This window comes from Pleurodeles waltl, chromosome 3_1 (assembly GCF_031143425.1).
Source record: "Pleurodeles waltl isolate 20211129_DDA chromosome 3_1, aPleWal1.hap1.20221129, whole genome shotgun sequence".
Classification (NCBI taxonomy): domain Eukaryota; kingdom Metazoa; phylum Chordata; class Amphibia; order Caudata; family Salamandridae; genus Pleurodeles; species Pleurodeles waltl.
In genome coordinates, this window is record NC_090440.1 from 847,924,232 (window position 1) to 847,940,556 (window position 16,325).

At 40.9% G+C, this 16,325-nt stretch overlaps 1 protein-coding gene across 1 annotated transcript in view; it reads right to left on the reverse strand.

The window, feature by feature from the left end:
• Positions 1–3,471: 3,471 nt before the first annotated feature.
• CSMD2 (CUB and Sushi multiple domains 2) overlaps positions 3,472–16,325 on the reverse strand; it is a 1,417,205-nt gene continuing 1,404,351 nt past the window's right edge. Inside the window, exon 71 of the mRNA XM_069223779.1 lies at positions 3,472–10,047. The gene's annotated coding sequence lies outside the window, so the exon portion shown is untranslated. The remainder of the gene's footprint in view (positions 10,048–16,325) is intronic.

Below are 16,325 nucleotides of genomic sequence, written 5' to 3' on the forward strand. Positions count from 1 at the left end.
TCGACCGAGACAAAATCCGCAGCCCTCATTCTCCTGGACCTCTCTGCTTCCTTCGACACCATCTCCCACCACACCCTCTGCACTAGACTCCACAACACCAGCATCTGCGACAAAGCCTTTGAGTGGATCTACTCATTCTTCACCGGCCGAACCCAGGGAATCAAGCTCCCACCATTCTCCTCTAAGCCGACAGAGATCAGCTGTTCCTCAGGGCTCCTCTCTGGGCCCCACCCTCTTCAACTTCTACATGGCCCCCGCTCGCTAACATCATCAGAAACCACGGACTCAACTTCATCTCCTACACCGACGACACCCAGCTGATGCTCTCCCTCACCGACAAGCCTACAAATGCAAAAAACAACTTCCACAATGGAATGAAGGCAGTTACCACCTGGATGAAGGACAGCCGCCTGATACTCAACTCTGACAAAACCGAAGTCCTCATCCTGGGTTCAACCCCTCTGCTTGGGACAACTCCTGGTGGCCCTTATCTCTTGGACCCCCCCCCCCTTCCACAGACCATGCACCCAACCTCAGCATCATCCTCGACTCCTCGCTGTCAATGAACTGTAAAGTCAATGCTGTCTCATCCTCGTGTTTCCACACACTCCACCTGCTCCGAAAGATCTTAAAATGGATGCTGATCAAGGCTAGGAGAACACTCACTCAGGAGCTCGTCAGCAGCAAATTAGACTATGGTGCCACACTCTATGCCGGCACCACCCAAACATTGCAAAAGAAACCACAGAGAATCCAGAACTTCTCGGCCATACTCATCCTGGGCATCCCCCGCCGCAGCCACATCTCCGGTCACCTTAGAGACCCTCACTGGCTCCTGATCAACAAAAGAATCACCTTCAAGCTCCTCATGCATGCCTACAAGGTCCTCCACAGCATCGGACCCGCATACCTCAACCACTGCTTGACCTTCCACATGCCCACCAGAGACCTCCACTCTGCCCAACTGGCTCTTGCCACAATGCAAAAGATACATAAGAACTCATCCGGAGGAAGATCCTTCTCTTACCTCGCCGAAAAGTTCTGGAATGCTCTTGTACTACACCTCAGGCAATCACCCTTACTACCTCTATTCAGTGAAGACCTCAAGACCTGTCTCTATGACTGAACTCTTACCTCCCAAGTCACCCCAGTGCCTTGAGACCCTTAAGGGTGATTAGCAATGCTCTACAAGAATCTGATTGATTGATGGATATACATGATAGGGGAATCATAGTGAAAGCAGTCCTCACTTTGCTTTGAGAAAGGGTCGAATCTGGCCTTATTTGATCAGTAGATACTACAGGAAGATATTTCCTGAACTGTAGGAGAGAAGGGTAATTGATGGTGTGTGGCAGGATGTTGGTCCATATTCTTAGTTCACAGAGAATGCTTGTTTCTGTGTTTTTTTCAGTTCAGCAGTAGTTCTCTTCCATGTTTATCTCTTGAGAGACTTACACGCACAGAATCAATTGCTAAGTAAACAGGCACATATTTTGTGTTTTTCATCAATTTAGTAGCTACACAGCACCTAAAACTCTTACATTGCAGCCAATAATCACAAAACATGGAATCAATTCAAGAAGAAGGGGGCTTTGTCTGGAAAGTGATATAATGTAAGGGTTGAGAAACAGTAAGCAAGTGATTGAACTACTTGGATATTTAACAAAAGCAGCTCATCATCCTAAAACAGTGAAATGTCAGAATATCTGTTTGGAATACTTAGTGGTGTTGCTGGATCTTCCTAATAGGCTAATATGTCTTAAGAGGTAAAATCCACATGCACTGAAATGGAGAAAATATCATGAATATAAGGGATAGTATCCAAACAGTCAATTGAGATAAGTCTGTGATTGCTTCCTAGAATGTACTGCATGTTGGGTTAACTGATACAAAGAGAAGTTTGGTCTTTTATAGAGGGATTATGCTTTTGTCTTAGATTGTAAATGTACAGTAAGACAACCCTTGATTCTTGCATGAATCAAAGCATTTAGCCTATGAGATAATTATCAGTATATTATGTACATGGTTCGGAAAACTCTTATAACCATTTCATACAAATATTTCAAAATTGAGTGTTTTCTGTGGATCAGTGGAAGTCTCAGTACATTTTGTAGAGATGTTCGAAATGATGGTTTGTCAGCACATACAGAGCACAGAGTGTCCTTTGATATCCCTAGTGATCACAAATTACCCCACAGAGCACTTACTGACATACAAATTCCACAGGTAATTGATTTTATCCAAATAGACACCAAGGAATGGAGACAAAGACTCTTCTGAAACAAATAAGAAACATATTGACCGAAACATATCTCCATTCAGTTCAGAATAGCCCTTGCCTAGACCCCCCCCCCAAAAAAAAGCACAAGTTAACCCTTTTGGTATCCCTAGAAATATAGACCAACAACCATAGGACTGCAAACATAGCACATAGTGACATACAGCAAAACTCAAATGGCATACCCAAACCACATTACCATAGCCATAGAATACAGGCTACTTACCTACCACAACCCAAGAAGCCCAGACTGACCTCAAACAGACCACAAGGACAACATGCTGACCCAAAACACAAATTAACAAGCACAGACTGATACCTACCTGAACCGAAGGAGAACTAGCATATCCCCACTGGACCCGCAAAATCACATATTTAGCTCAATTACAACTCTAAAGAGCATAGGTGGGCCACAATAAGAACCTAACAGAGCAAACGTTAACCTATCAGAAGATGATACAGCATAAACACACTTTAGTAGAACTCAGCAGTGCAGATGCAGACCTCTATCAAAAACAAGAGCACAGGGCAACTGCTAACACATTCAAAAGTGCCATACATATCCCTACCAGAACCAAGGTAGCACAGGTTGAATTCAGTCAGACCCTTATATAGAACAAATAGATTAGCCGGAAAGAACCCCACAGGACATAGATTGACCCCTGTCAGGACTCCAGTGAAAAGAGGCTGACTACACCACCCTACAATTGTCCATAAAAGAATCCCAAGGAACACTGATCAATCCCTATCCCAGCCCAAGGAACACTGGTCAACATCTGTCAGAATTCCAGAAGCCATACTAGTCTCATCAGAACCCTCAGCAATCACAGTACATCCTACTTAGAACTCTCAAATGCCACGAATGATGCCTATCAAAAACAGAAAAAAAAAAATCACCGACTGATTCAAATCAGAGTCTGAGGGGAGCATTGAATCACGTAGACTGGGTCCTACCAGAACTCTAGGAAACACAGACTAAACAACATCATAAACTCAAGGCACGAAGACCACCCCTATCAGTTTCCCACATCAAAATCCCTAAAAGACCCTCAAAGATTACAACTAACCACTAGCAGACCCCCAGAGAATAGTTAATTACCTTTAATCTGACTGAGACTAAGGAGTGAAGGTTGAAAATGAGGGAAAAACATTGAAAATGATATGTTTTAAATAATCTACACTGGACAGCAATGCAAAAATGTATATTTTATTTGAATTCAAAAAATTTAAAATAGCTTTCAAATTCAAAGAAAGTAAAAGGCAGGACACAACAAATAGCTTTGTATACAGAGACATAAATAAACTGTATATATTGCAGACAAGCCAAGTGCGTGTATATTTACATATGTACAGCTATCTTTTTTAATGTAAACCATATCTGTACATTTCTTTTTACATTTACAAAAAAGAGCTTGATTCCACTTACCATTTACTACAATAATGAGAAAAAAACTTTACATTATGTTTATTTTTTGTTACTGTACAAATTGTCTCTTCAAAAAAATATATCTCTGTACAAAAAAAGAGTTTTTTTTCTTTTTTTTTAACATAATGCAAGTTTCATGGGCACAGTAATGAAAATATGTCAGAGTTTTTTATATTTACCAGCTCACTCGGAAGGAAAGGGAGGGATGGAATAAGAAGGGGTTTAGAGTGGCGTCTTAGATATTGAGGGAAGAAGCAAAACCTCTGTAAAGATGAAAGAAGCAAAACCAGATTTCATCAAGCTTGTGTTACTGATGTTTAGTGTGCACATGTTTCAGGAGAAAGATGTTCTGCCCATAGATGCAGATTATTTGATTTCAAATGAATGGCATCAGATGTGTGTGTCTCATTAGAGCTTGGGTGGCAAACATTTAATGGTGAACAGACTGTTGGGTCGAGAGCTCAAGCAGCCCTATTTCATAATGTCTAAACCTCATGTTTTTTTTATTATTCAATGTAGATTATTTGAATAAATGTCTGTATTTTTACAAGGCTACAGACATTCTATTGTGTACATATCTCAAATAAGACTGATGCATTTATTTTGCTATCTATCCTTTTAATATGTGTGTTTTCAGTTGTGTGTAATATTGTTATGGGTACTGGGTTGTAATAATTGCATCAAATACTGTGTCCATTTTTGTTAACATAATACAACTAAACAAAGTAATGTGTTCTTTATAAACGTCATGTTCAAAACTAGAACCCAAAATCTAAACGGAATAATGGAATAACTATAGCAAAATAGTGAAGTAGAACATCATTGGACAATATATTCTGACTAGAAGGCTTAGGCTGAAACCAAATCCTAAAGGAGGCAAATTTAAACCTTCGAAACAAAAAAAATTAACGTGAAAAAAAAGAGAACTTAAAGATTAAGAATTATTACTAAAATAATCAGGAACCAATGGTTTTCAAGCATCATTGAAATCTGAATCCCAGAGCCTAAAATAAAATATATTAATTTGATCACAGCAGCCTCAAAAGATCAGACTAATTTTAGAAAGTGGTCTGAATTATCTGTTTACCTAGAAAAGAGAAGAACAAGAGAATGGGAATTGTACATACTGCCCAAAATTAAAAGCCATCTTCTACAACTTTAAGAACATTGAGAGCTACAAATTCAGCTCTGTTGAGGGGTTTAAAGGACAGCCTTTTTGTAAAGCTGAAACTTAAGCCCATATCTATGGGATGTTGATGCAGGGCAGCAAGCAAGTCACCTTGCTGCACCGGCCTGATCAAAGGGAAAGGGCACGAATGCACTGTGTCTTTGGCATATGGCGCGTTCCTATCCTTTCCCACTGCGCAGGTGAAGTTTTGGCAAACTAGCACCAACGCAGGAACCCTTGCACCATTTTGCAAGGCTGCCTGCGTTGCTTACTGCATTCTTTTTGTACAGGAAGGGGCCCTTTTCTGCACAAAAACAATCATGTGAGACGTTTTCCTCTTTCATGTGTTCTGTAGAATGCAGAATAAAGATATTTCTCGTCATGCATTGCTTGGGGAGGCATAAGGTTTTGGCGCATCCCCAGGTTTACAAGCTCTTGTAATTCTTGGGTTGTGTCAAAATCCATGGGTGCTGCATGGGAACACCCACCGCAACGCACATGAAATGCCTCCCTTGTGCAGAGTGAGGCAACACAGCGATTTGAGCTGCCTTACTTCTTATTTATAAAGACATTCAAAGCCACACCACCGTTGCATCACAAAAAGTGATACAATGGCAGCACAAGAGGCTCATATTTATGAGTCCTCAATTTTCATGAGACATTATTTTTTTATTGATGGAAACCCTGGATAAATATCAGTTTGATAAGCAGTTTTGGAGTGTATTCAGATCTAAATTGGATTTCTTTCTAATAACTCCTCCTATTTTAGGGACAAGTTTAGGTGTATTCAAAAAAGGAAGATGCAGTATTTAATATAATTTAGAAGTTGCTTATATTTGTATAGTTATGAGGACTACTCCACATTAAATATTATTTCCTAAAGTCCTGTTCAATGGCATCTCTCTTATGATTTTTATAGTGTGCTAAATAATTTTGCACCTTTATGTCTTCAGGAGCATAGAAACCTAACAGAACTTGAATCAACAGCATCTTATATGTCCGTCAACATGTCAGTACTAAAGGGGTACAGCTTTTGATGTTGTTCTACACCACCTTATACCATTGAACCTGAACAGCTTTGGAATAATTTACAAATCGATTCTGGAGGCTGGCAGGTGGTTCATCTATGGACTCTGTAAGATTTAATTTAAATTCCAGATAGTAGAACTCTACTAACCAGCGAATACGTTGTGTTTTCACACTGATCAGCTGGGGTAAATGTAGTTCTTTTTAAAACTAGTACTTGCAAATGTAAATGCAAAAGTGCAATACACCAGTGGTGTGATGCAATGTAAACTGGCCACATGAATCAAACCACATCTTGCATGACTGCACATTTGTGTCAGGTCTCCGGAAAACGAATCCACAGATAAGTGACTCAAAATGTAATAGTTTAAGGCACTGCTCCACCCTGTTATTCACTCAAGCATGTCTTCTCTGTCTCTTTTCCGCTTGTTTAAGCTAGAGCCAGGCTGCTGAAGTGAGTTTCATTCCCTTTGTCTCACCGCATCTTTTTTGTTGAAGAACTTTCTGCTGTATCCATGTTTTTCCCGGCGTATCTATGGCTGTTTCACCATATATTATGCCCTGTCGCAATTTCTCTTTCTACTATGTCTCTCTGTGTCTGTATCCATTTTTATTGAAGCAGGCCGAGTGTCGCAAGATATCTGCTGAAAGAAGAACTCTTGCTTACCAATGCCGCCATATTCTCACAGGGTAGTTGGAGCGATTGTGAATTTGAGGGTCAGGTAAGTGGCTTTTTCAAAAGTCGGAGAACCAGTGGTTGTTCGGGTGAGAATGAAGTATTCCAGCACCATTTCATGAGTTTTCAGTTCGAATTGGGTTAATGCTTATATACCACATTTGTGGGTTGGTTTTTTAATTTTTACAAAGCATTGTTTTGTTTTTATTGTTAAAATATGCCCACTATTCTTTAAAATTGTAGAGTGTGCATTAAGGAAGTGATAGTTTCTTTCATCTGGAAGGAGGTGGTCAAAGGGATGAAGACAGTTTCTTAGAGTATCTTGCAGTTAGTTTGTGACAGACCCTTTACTATCCAGATGGAGAAGCGTTGATCTGTACTCCTGATTTTCCTGCTGGCTGTTTGCCTCTCAGTTAATTATGATGGACATGCTGTGATCTGAGTTGGTCACAGGTCACTCATGCAATGCCAACCTGTCTGAACTGTGATTACAGAGAGGATGAGTTAGTAACCACAGCACAAACTTGAGAAGTCTATATAAACAAACTCAGGGCTTCTAGACCTAGCTCACGTGTCAGTGGAGGCAAGCTTTACTGCGGATGGGCTCCTCACTCTTTCTGCAACCTATATCAGTCAGAGACAATCAGACCCAGAGCTGTAGGAAAGCCCATTACTGACCTACACGATGCCTTAATACCAGAAACATATTGTACAGGCTGACTGAATTTAGGGAACTAGTCTGATCAAATCCAGTACAGAGTATATTCTTACCCCAGAATTATTTTTACTAAACTTTTAAAACATAATTTCTAAATACATAAGTTACAAATATATATATATTTCACTGGTCCTTCTGAAGGGAAGTAATTAAATATTCCAATATTTAAGGGTCTGGCACAAAACTCAGGAGTAATAACCCTATCCGGGGACAGACCATGTATGTGATTGTGAAATAATATGTGCTCTTTTTTCAGGAAGTAGTCTACCTACATTTATCCTGTGTCGGCTATGGCCATTCTTGGCCAGATGAAAACATGGCATCAGAACTCACACATGGCTGTTTGCATCATGCGGCTGCCACACTGAGGCCCACATTTAAGAAAAAGTGGTGCATCATAGATGATGTGCCACTTTTCTTGTGCTCCCTACCAGCACCTAACGACATCAAGGTTGCACCATGTTTAAAATACGGCGCACCATGGCGGTAGTTAGCACAATAGCATCAACATTTGTTACGCTATTGTGGTGCTACATTAACATAGAAAATGTTGACTCTAGTGCATTTAAGTGCAAGAAGGACCATTGATTTCAATGGGTGAGTTATCTTAACACCTGCTCTGAGCAGGCATTAAAAATTACACCAAAAAGGCACAGTGAAATCTTTTACATTTTGCTGCGCCATTTTTGCGGGCCTCCCAGTGCCGGAACATCCCCCTTGCATACATTATGTCTGGTGCAGGCATAATGTGGTGGAATGGGTTGAAAAGTGCTGCAATGCATCAATTGCACCAGTTGTTAAATATGGCGTGACAGAAAAGCCACTTTAGCACTGCTTTAGCATGAAAAAATGACGCAATGGCGACGCTAAGGTGGCACTAGGGGCTCTTAAATATGTTCCTGAGTTTTTTGCCACAATGTCATGGTCAAAATATCGACATGCAAAAAAATTGAATTCTACATATGGGTAAGTAAGTACTTATTATTCTTACATCCATATCAATTTACCTTGCAATAAAGTGGTATTCGACATTTTGGATTTTATATTTTTTCTGGTCAATATTTTGACCACAATGTTTAGTGATATACCTAACCTCAGTTTGTGAACTGTTTTGGGGATTATCTTACAATGTCATCATTTTCTAGCACTAAATATTGCAGTTTTGTGTGTTTCTATGATCTCCCATTATTTTACAGGATAAAGTAACTCAAGCACAATAATGATACCTTGATCTGCTAAATGTTACACAATTTGTTCAAATGGGGAAGTTGTAACTAGAATGTAAGACTCCAGACCACATAACTTTCTCTAAAGGAAGGTAGGGTCCCCGAACATCTGCAAAGATCCCTCACCATAGACATAGACATTTGAAGACTCCTTTACTCAATTGATAGGTGTGACCAACCACATGTTAATTACGTAGATGGGAGTTTACATCTTATATATCAAACCTAGTTTCCTCTCTAGGAATGTCCTCCATTGTTCCAAAAAGAAACTGACGACAATTTTGCCCCCAACTAGTGAATGACTTCTACTTCGACCATAGCAATTCCCTTTACTTGTCAATTCTTAGGTTTTGTAGATATATAACACTATCCCTCTCCAAATCATAATCTAGTGCAAAATTGAGTTACTGTTACGTTGAGCTGATGCTAATTTGCAATGTAATGGTTGAAATAATGGTATTGATGTGATAGGGGTACGCCATTCAGGAACAATATTTCAGTGAAAATATGTATTCCGTATTTAATATCATGTGTTGTAAGCTGCACTAATTCATAACAGTTAGCCACTCTTTTTTCTGAACATTTTGTAGACTTTTCATACCTGTGTGTTACAGTATGCAAGTTTTGTTGATGAAACGCTAAGTTGTTGCTGTTTCGTCTTTATAGAGATCTCCTTTGTGGGAGGTGGGGTGGAGGAGTGGGTGGGTCAGACAGGGAGAGACCTGGATCACCATGATCCCTCTTTTAACATAAATTCTTTCAATATATATTTATATGTAAAAAACAATACAGTCACTGGGCTGATACATCACTTCCCGCCAGCATGGAGCGTTGTGTAGGAAAAGCACTTTTTGGATCTTGTTCTGTAGAAAAAAATAAAATATATTTCCACTCCCAGCACATCCTGCAGTTTTCACACTCAATAAAAACATGCGTGCACCTATTCCAATGCACACCACGCGATCCATCTTGCAAAGTTTGTTGGTTGACTGTTTCGTTTTCCCCCCATGTGGTCGGGTGTCCGTCCTGCAAAGCACACGTTGATAATGGTGATACGTTTTTTAAAATACATATAGATTTTTTGTACTGTGATAGCAGCTAAAAAAGCACCTACTTTCCCCGAATGGAACCATAAATCCATCAATCCAAGAATTGTACCATTCCCTTTCAAAGGCACCAGAAAGGGGACACCAAACAGTTTGCTGCCTCCTGGCAAGTTCATACTTTAGCTAGAAACCGAAATGTCTGGTAGCTCTACTGCTGTGGGGTGGGGGGAGCAGACACGGTGCCGACTCTGATTGCCACAGTGGCCCTCTGGGCTCGGAGACTTTGGCGGAGCAGACTGTGGGCTGGTCGGAGCTCGTGACTTAAAGATGTGCTTTATCTTAAGCACCAGCACTTCGTTGCCGACTGGAACCTTTCTACTTGTCTCGGATTTAGTTTGAAGGAATGCGAAATTGATGAAAGGTGTTGAGGTTGGACACGTTGTCAGCAGGACGCCCGCCTCTGAGAGTTCCTGAACACTGCAACTGTAAAGACATAAAAGGAGGATTAGCCTTCTTTCTAAACTTACTGAACACTGTTGACTTTTGTTATGCAGTGCTCTGGGTGACACTTGTATTAATTATAGTATTACCAATAACAATTTCAATAATAGTTGAAAGGTCTATTCCTCAATTCTTACATCAAGCAAGAATTGAGCCTGTTTCAAGTTGTAGGTACATTAGTTTTCCTCATTAGTATATACACATGGGGGCTTATTTATTAAATTTGCACGCAATGCAACAAGCCACCTTGCTGTGTTGCGCTGTGTGAAAGGGAGAGGGCGGGAATGTGCAGCATTTAACTTTATATGGCACATTCCTGTTCTCTCCTTGCCCTGGTGCACAATGTGCTGCCTAGCACCAACGCAGGCACCCCTGCACCGTCCATTGTAAGCAGGATTGTTTTTGCGCAGGAAGGGTTAACTTCCTGCACAAAAACAATCCTCAGAGCCATTTTCCTTTTTCTATGTGTGCTGCACAATGCAGCACAGGCAGAAAGAGGAAAAAATATGGAGAAATCAACATATTTCTCCTTGTTATGCCTCCGGTCAGGAGGCACACCACTTTGACGCATTCCCAGGTCTACCACTAATTGTAAATCTGGGAATGTGCCAAAATACATGGGTGGATGCATGGGAACACCCATTCTCCACCCATGTAACGCCTCCCTGTTGTACAGTAACGCAAGGCAGAAACTTGCACTGCCTTGCGTTACTCCACATTTACCAAGCCACACAAGGCAACGCAAGGTGGCCTTGCCTGGCTTGGTAAATGTCATTCAAGGCTTACATCGACGTTTCGCTCCACTGTATGGTGCAAGGGCGATGCAAACCCATGATAAATATGGGCCTTGATTTTTCTTTGTTAAACATCTACTCTGGTCGAGAACCTGCGGTATTACATTGTGGGCTCCAACATTCAGAGCAGAAACACACTGATACGTTTTCTCTGCTCTGAGCCCTCGACAAACTTTGAAATCACTTTGCACTAGTGACTTGAGTTGTTCCTGAAAGGTATTTTATTTGTAAGAATCAATATTGCAGAACAGAAGGTACAGATAGGCACATCAGTAATTCGTTTTAAAGTTAGAGTGAATGATGTATGCACTGGTAAGCTCATGCGATCTGCAAATACCCCATTCAAACAGTTAGAAATTGTTGAAAAAAATCACTTGTCTAAGAGCTGACCCTATTAAAAGGGCCATCAGGATCTCAACAAGATGCCAACATCCAGTGGGCATCTCAATTTATCAGAACAGAAGACAGATGTTCTTGATAAACACATGTTTATCGAGGAGTAATCCAGGAGAGAGGACACAATGGCTTGCAAAGCACAACACATTCACACACACTATCTCTCTCTCTCTCTCCCTCAGACACACATTCAGACTTATATACACTCTCTCACATAAACACACTCTCACCAGCAAGCACACACACAACATACATTTAGAAGCATTTTTTACTTACCTTAAATGCCATGGAAGGGCATATTCCTAAGTATAGTACTCCCTTTTAACTACACTAATAGTTAATAATATATCATTATTATTATTATTATTATGATTATTATTCAGTATTAGTGTAATAACAGATCAACAGAAAACAAAGAGAGCAGAGCACCAATAAGGACGAGCTGCCTCTGTGTTCCTGGCACTGAATTAGGCACCTTTGAAGCCCGGGGTCGCAAAGGTAGTGCCCGGGGTAGCAAAGGGCAACCCCTGGGTAGCAGCTGCGATCCCTGGCGATCCCTAAATGACGTACATGCCCTCTTAGCCTTTTTTTATTCATATTCATATTTGTAAGGTTATCACTTCAAACAGTTGTTCATTTAATATTTTCGAATAATCATATCCTTTTTATTCCATTACAGTTATATCCAAGCAGATACCTATCAGCCGCTGCTAGTACAAACACATTTTATCAGCAAACAGCAGCATTATTTGTTAAAGTGCTAGGGATACATTTTTCAAACCTTTATCTTATTTCTGCATAAATGGGAGAGTGTAAGTGTAATGGACTCGGTATATCTTTATTACAGTAACAATGCACTTGCACCCTCTACTGCTTTGGACCGTTTCCCTCTTCAGGTCTTTGCTTGTGTTTGAGTAAGCAACAAATTTTGGAAGAAGATCTTTCTTTAGGTAGATTTTATATGTACACGAAACACAGTGCCACAACTGTAGATTTAACAATTGCTGCTAATAGTTAAGGGATTCATTACTGGTCAGTTAATCTTAGAGTTAATATATGTATTTTTACATTAGCATTACTACTAAAACATCAGTGACCACAAGAGAGTTGAAAAGATTCTACTATGGTGCACAAGAGAAAAGCTCTACTTCTTAATGTTGTTTTAGTAAGTGTAACCATAGAGCACAGGATTTTTTTTTTTTAAATGACCACTCTTTGTAGATCTTCCCCAGTGTAACACAACCCTATACAAAATATTTAATGACATGGACTGCATTTCTGCCAAACAATGAGTGTGACACAAGAAGTTCCATATTTGACCCTTAGAGCTCTTCTCGGGAATATTCCATTTTCTACCAGTAGTGCTCAACATAGGAATAATCCATTTACCACCCCTGGCTCTGTTTATACGAATTTTCTTCCCACAACCTCCCATCTATCTATCATTTCCAGAGTGCTCATCAGAACAGTGTAACTAACAGAGACACTTTTGACTAAGAGATTCTAAAAAGCAATTACCATACAACCAGATAAACTTATTTTGCCCCCATTCTATTTCTGTCTCAAATTGTGTGTTGTAAAGTCAAGTTAAAACATTGTGCTATTAGTGTACAGTCTTACATGAATGAAATGTAACTGTACATGAAGACCCCCTGATGACAGGAAGGTTGAGACGCCTTACACAACTGCACAGGTTACATCCAGGATTAAATGGTAGACGTCCGACTTAATATCAGTAACAAAAAATATGGTATCCACTAACTTAACAAGCATTTGCAATGCAATAGGTATCGAATTTTCTTGAGTTAGAGCTAATTGCATTGTCAATTCAGAACTGGACTTTTATTGCCACATAAATTGGTCAACCCGTTCTCATAATTTCATCTTTTCCTGCCATGTTTTGGTGGTCACTGGCAGCTACTAACATCAGAAATCGCAAGCCCTTGAGGAGAGACGAGAGGATGACTGCACTACCTCCAGTTGTGGAAACGTCTGTCCAGAAATTGGAAAATATGGCTGGAAAAGTATTTTATTTTTATTATAACAATGAAAAGTCTTGCAAGCATTCTTGCCTGATATTTCAATGAGCAGAGCTGGCTGAGAAGATTTATGGCCCCAATAAAGGAGATAAGCAATGCCCTGTGTGCACTTTGTAAGTGCTGGCAGGGATGGGTCCTGGAGAGAGAGGCTCCAGATGCATGTGAAACTAAGCACGTTTCACATAATTGCTTCTAGGTTTAGCTACATTCTACCAGAAAGGGCATATTGTGGCTTTCCTGAGCAGTGAGCTAAACTACTGGGTGTTTCCGTTGTAAAATAAGTTAAAACATTGTGCTGTTAGTGTACAGTCTTACATGAATGAAATGTAACTGCACATGAAGACCCCCTCATGACAGGAAGGTTGGGACACCTTACACAACTGCACAGGTTACATCCAGGATTAGATGGTAGACTTCCGACTTAATATCCATAACAAGAAATATGGTATCCACTAACTTAACAAGCATTTGCAATGCAATAGGTATCGCATTTTCTTGAGTTAGAGCTAATGGCATTGTAAATTCAGAACTGGACTTTTATTTCCACATAAATTGGGCAACCCTGTCTTTGGTGGTCACTGGCAGCTACTAACATCAGAAATCACAAGTACTTGAGGAGAGATGAGAGGATGACTGCACAACCTCCAGTTGTGGAAACGTCTGTCCAGAAATTGGAAGATATGGCTGGAAAAGTATTTAATTTTAATTTTAACAGAATGAAAAGTCTTGCAAGCATTCTTGCCTGATATTTCAATGAGCAGAGCTGGCTGAGAAGATTTATGACCCCAATAAAGGAGATAAGCAATGCCTTGTGTGCACGTTGTGAGTGCTGGCAGGGATGGGCCCTGGAGAGAGAGGTTCCAGATGTGATGTGAAACTAAGTAAGTTTCACATCATTGCTTCTAGGTTTAGCTACATTCTACCAGGAAGGGCATATTGTGGCTTTCCTGAGCAGTGAGCTAAACTACTGGGTGTTTCTGTTGTAAAATAAGCTTATTTTAGAAGCTTGAAGTAAACGAGGACAGCACTGGAATAAAGCCAAAACAAATGTCAGTGACACTGGAGGAGATGGGAGGAAATGGAATGCTGCAATAAAAGGCAGGCAGCTACCAGCCTAAAACACCCACAGTGTAAGGGGAGCACCAAAGAAATAACAAAAATAGTCCGTCACAGCAATAGATAAAGAAACCAAAGTGGAATAATACAGTAGTTGGTCACTGCTCTGAAACAGAAAAGGGGGGGAGAAAAAGGCAGAACTGACCATTAGCGAGTAAGAATTTTTAAAGGACACTGCAACCAACAAATGAAATTGCTTTAAGCCATAAGAAGTATACTAAAAGTATACACAAGGTCGAACGCTTACGCTCAACCTAAAAAGGAAGATGCAAAGTAATTTGCCAGGTCCCAGTCCTTAGTATTACACCCATTTTCTACCAACAAAGTAGAGGAACTTCAGCAACATCCTCTGTTTTGGCACTCTCCAGGAATTGTTCACTTCTCAGCAGATTTGATAAAACACAGAAGGAAGACTACAGCATGAAGAAGGAGGTCATCTCTACCTGCATAGCCCCAAACAGAAATAAAAAAGGAGGTTTAATCTCCTCCACCTATACCACCCTGCAACACTTGATAACTGTTACTTTCTTAAAAATATTTCATTTTTCTTAGTCCTAAACATAATTAGCTTTTTGCTTGAGCACAGTAGGTATTGTGCGCCACACTTGTTTGCAGTTTAATACTGAAAGAGCAATGTCTTCTTAACTGTCCAACAAACAGCATGTTAATGGGTCATCCCCCTGTGATGCTTACCCTTCCTCCACGTACAATAATGCAGTAAGATTTTCTGCACAACTGCCTTGTCATATGATGATACATCATTAGGAATTAGGCTATATCTGTTTTTATATGTACTCCTTTTAAGATATAATGCTAAAGTAAACTTGCAACAAAGTACTGTTTTGTTCTTCCCAGCATAAACTATATATCACACATACAGAGCACATACAGATACTGTTATTCTACTCTCTTTCACATTTCAGTTTTATATTCCCCCCTCACTCATCCACCTTAAAGATGCTCTCAATAAATGCTATCTTTGCTTCAAGCGTGGTGCTACCCTTGCTAACTTTGTAGCAGACTCAATGCCCCAGCCTGCATTGGCCTAAGGAGAAGGGGCTGAAAACCGCCACTCCCCCATTTGCTGCGGGTCACGCTATAAAGTGTTTGGTGATACCCCACGGCACTGGATGTGTGAAACCTAGTGCTGCCCTTGCTTACTTTGTAGGGGACTCAAAATCCCAGCCTGCACTGGCCCAAGGAGAAGGTGGTGAAAACTGCCATTCCCCCTTTGCCATGGATTGTGCTATAAAGCACTCAGTGATGACCTGCTGTGCAGCACTCTTCAAGACTGGTGCTCCCCTTTCTGACTTTGTAGTGGACTCAAAGTCCCAGCCTGGGAAGCGGGGCCGAAAACCACCATTCGCCCTTTGCTGCAGGTCACGCTATAAAGCGCTTGGTGATTCCCCGCTATGTGGATGCTTCAAGCCTGGTGCTGCCCTTGCTGACTTTTTAAGCGACTCAAAGTCCCAGCCCGCGCTGGCCCAAGGAGGAAGGGGTGAAAACTGCCTTTCCTATGTCGCTGTGGGACATGCTATAAAACGCTTGATGATTCCCTGCGGCATAGGACCCTTCAAGCCTGGTGCTGACTTTGTAGGGGACTCAAAGACCCAGCCTGCACTGGTCATGGAAGAGGGGTAGAAAACCAAACCGCCATTCCTCCATTGCTGCAAGTCGCGATATAAAGGGCTTTGTGATACCCCGGGTTGCGGGTCGTGTGCAGGCTGCGCTTGGGAAAAGCACAGGCCAAGATGAGGCCTTTCGGCGCCCATCAGAACCCGGAGAAAGCTGGACCACCCCTCTCATGTCTGCTGCTTGGGGTGAGTGACTGATAGACTCTTTCATGTATTGATTGCATCATCATTTGGCCAATATCTGGTCCTGTAAGGCAACAATACCTGCTCCCACAATCATT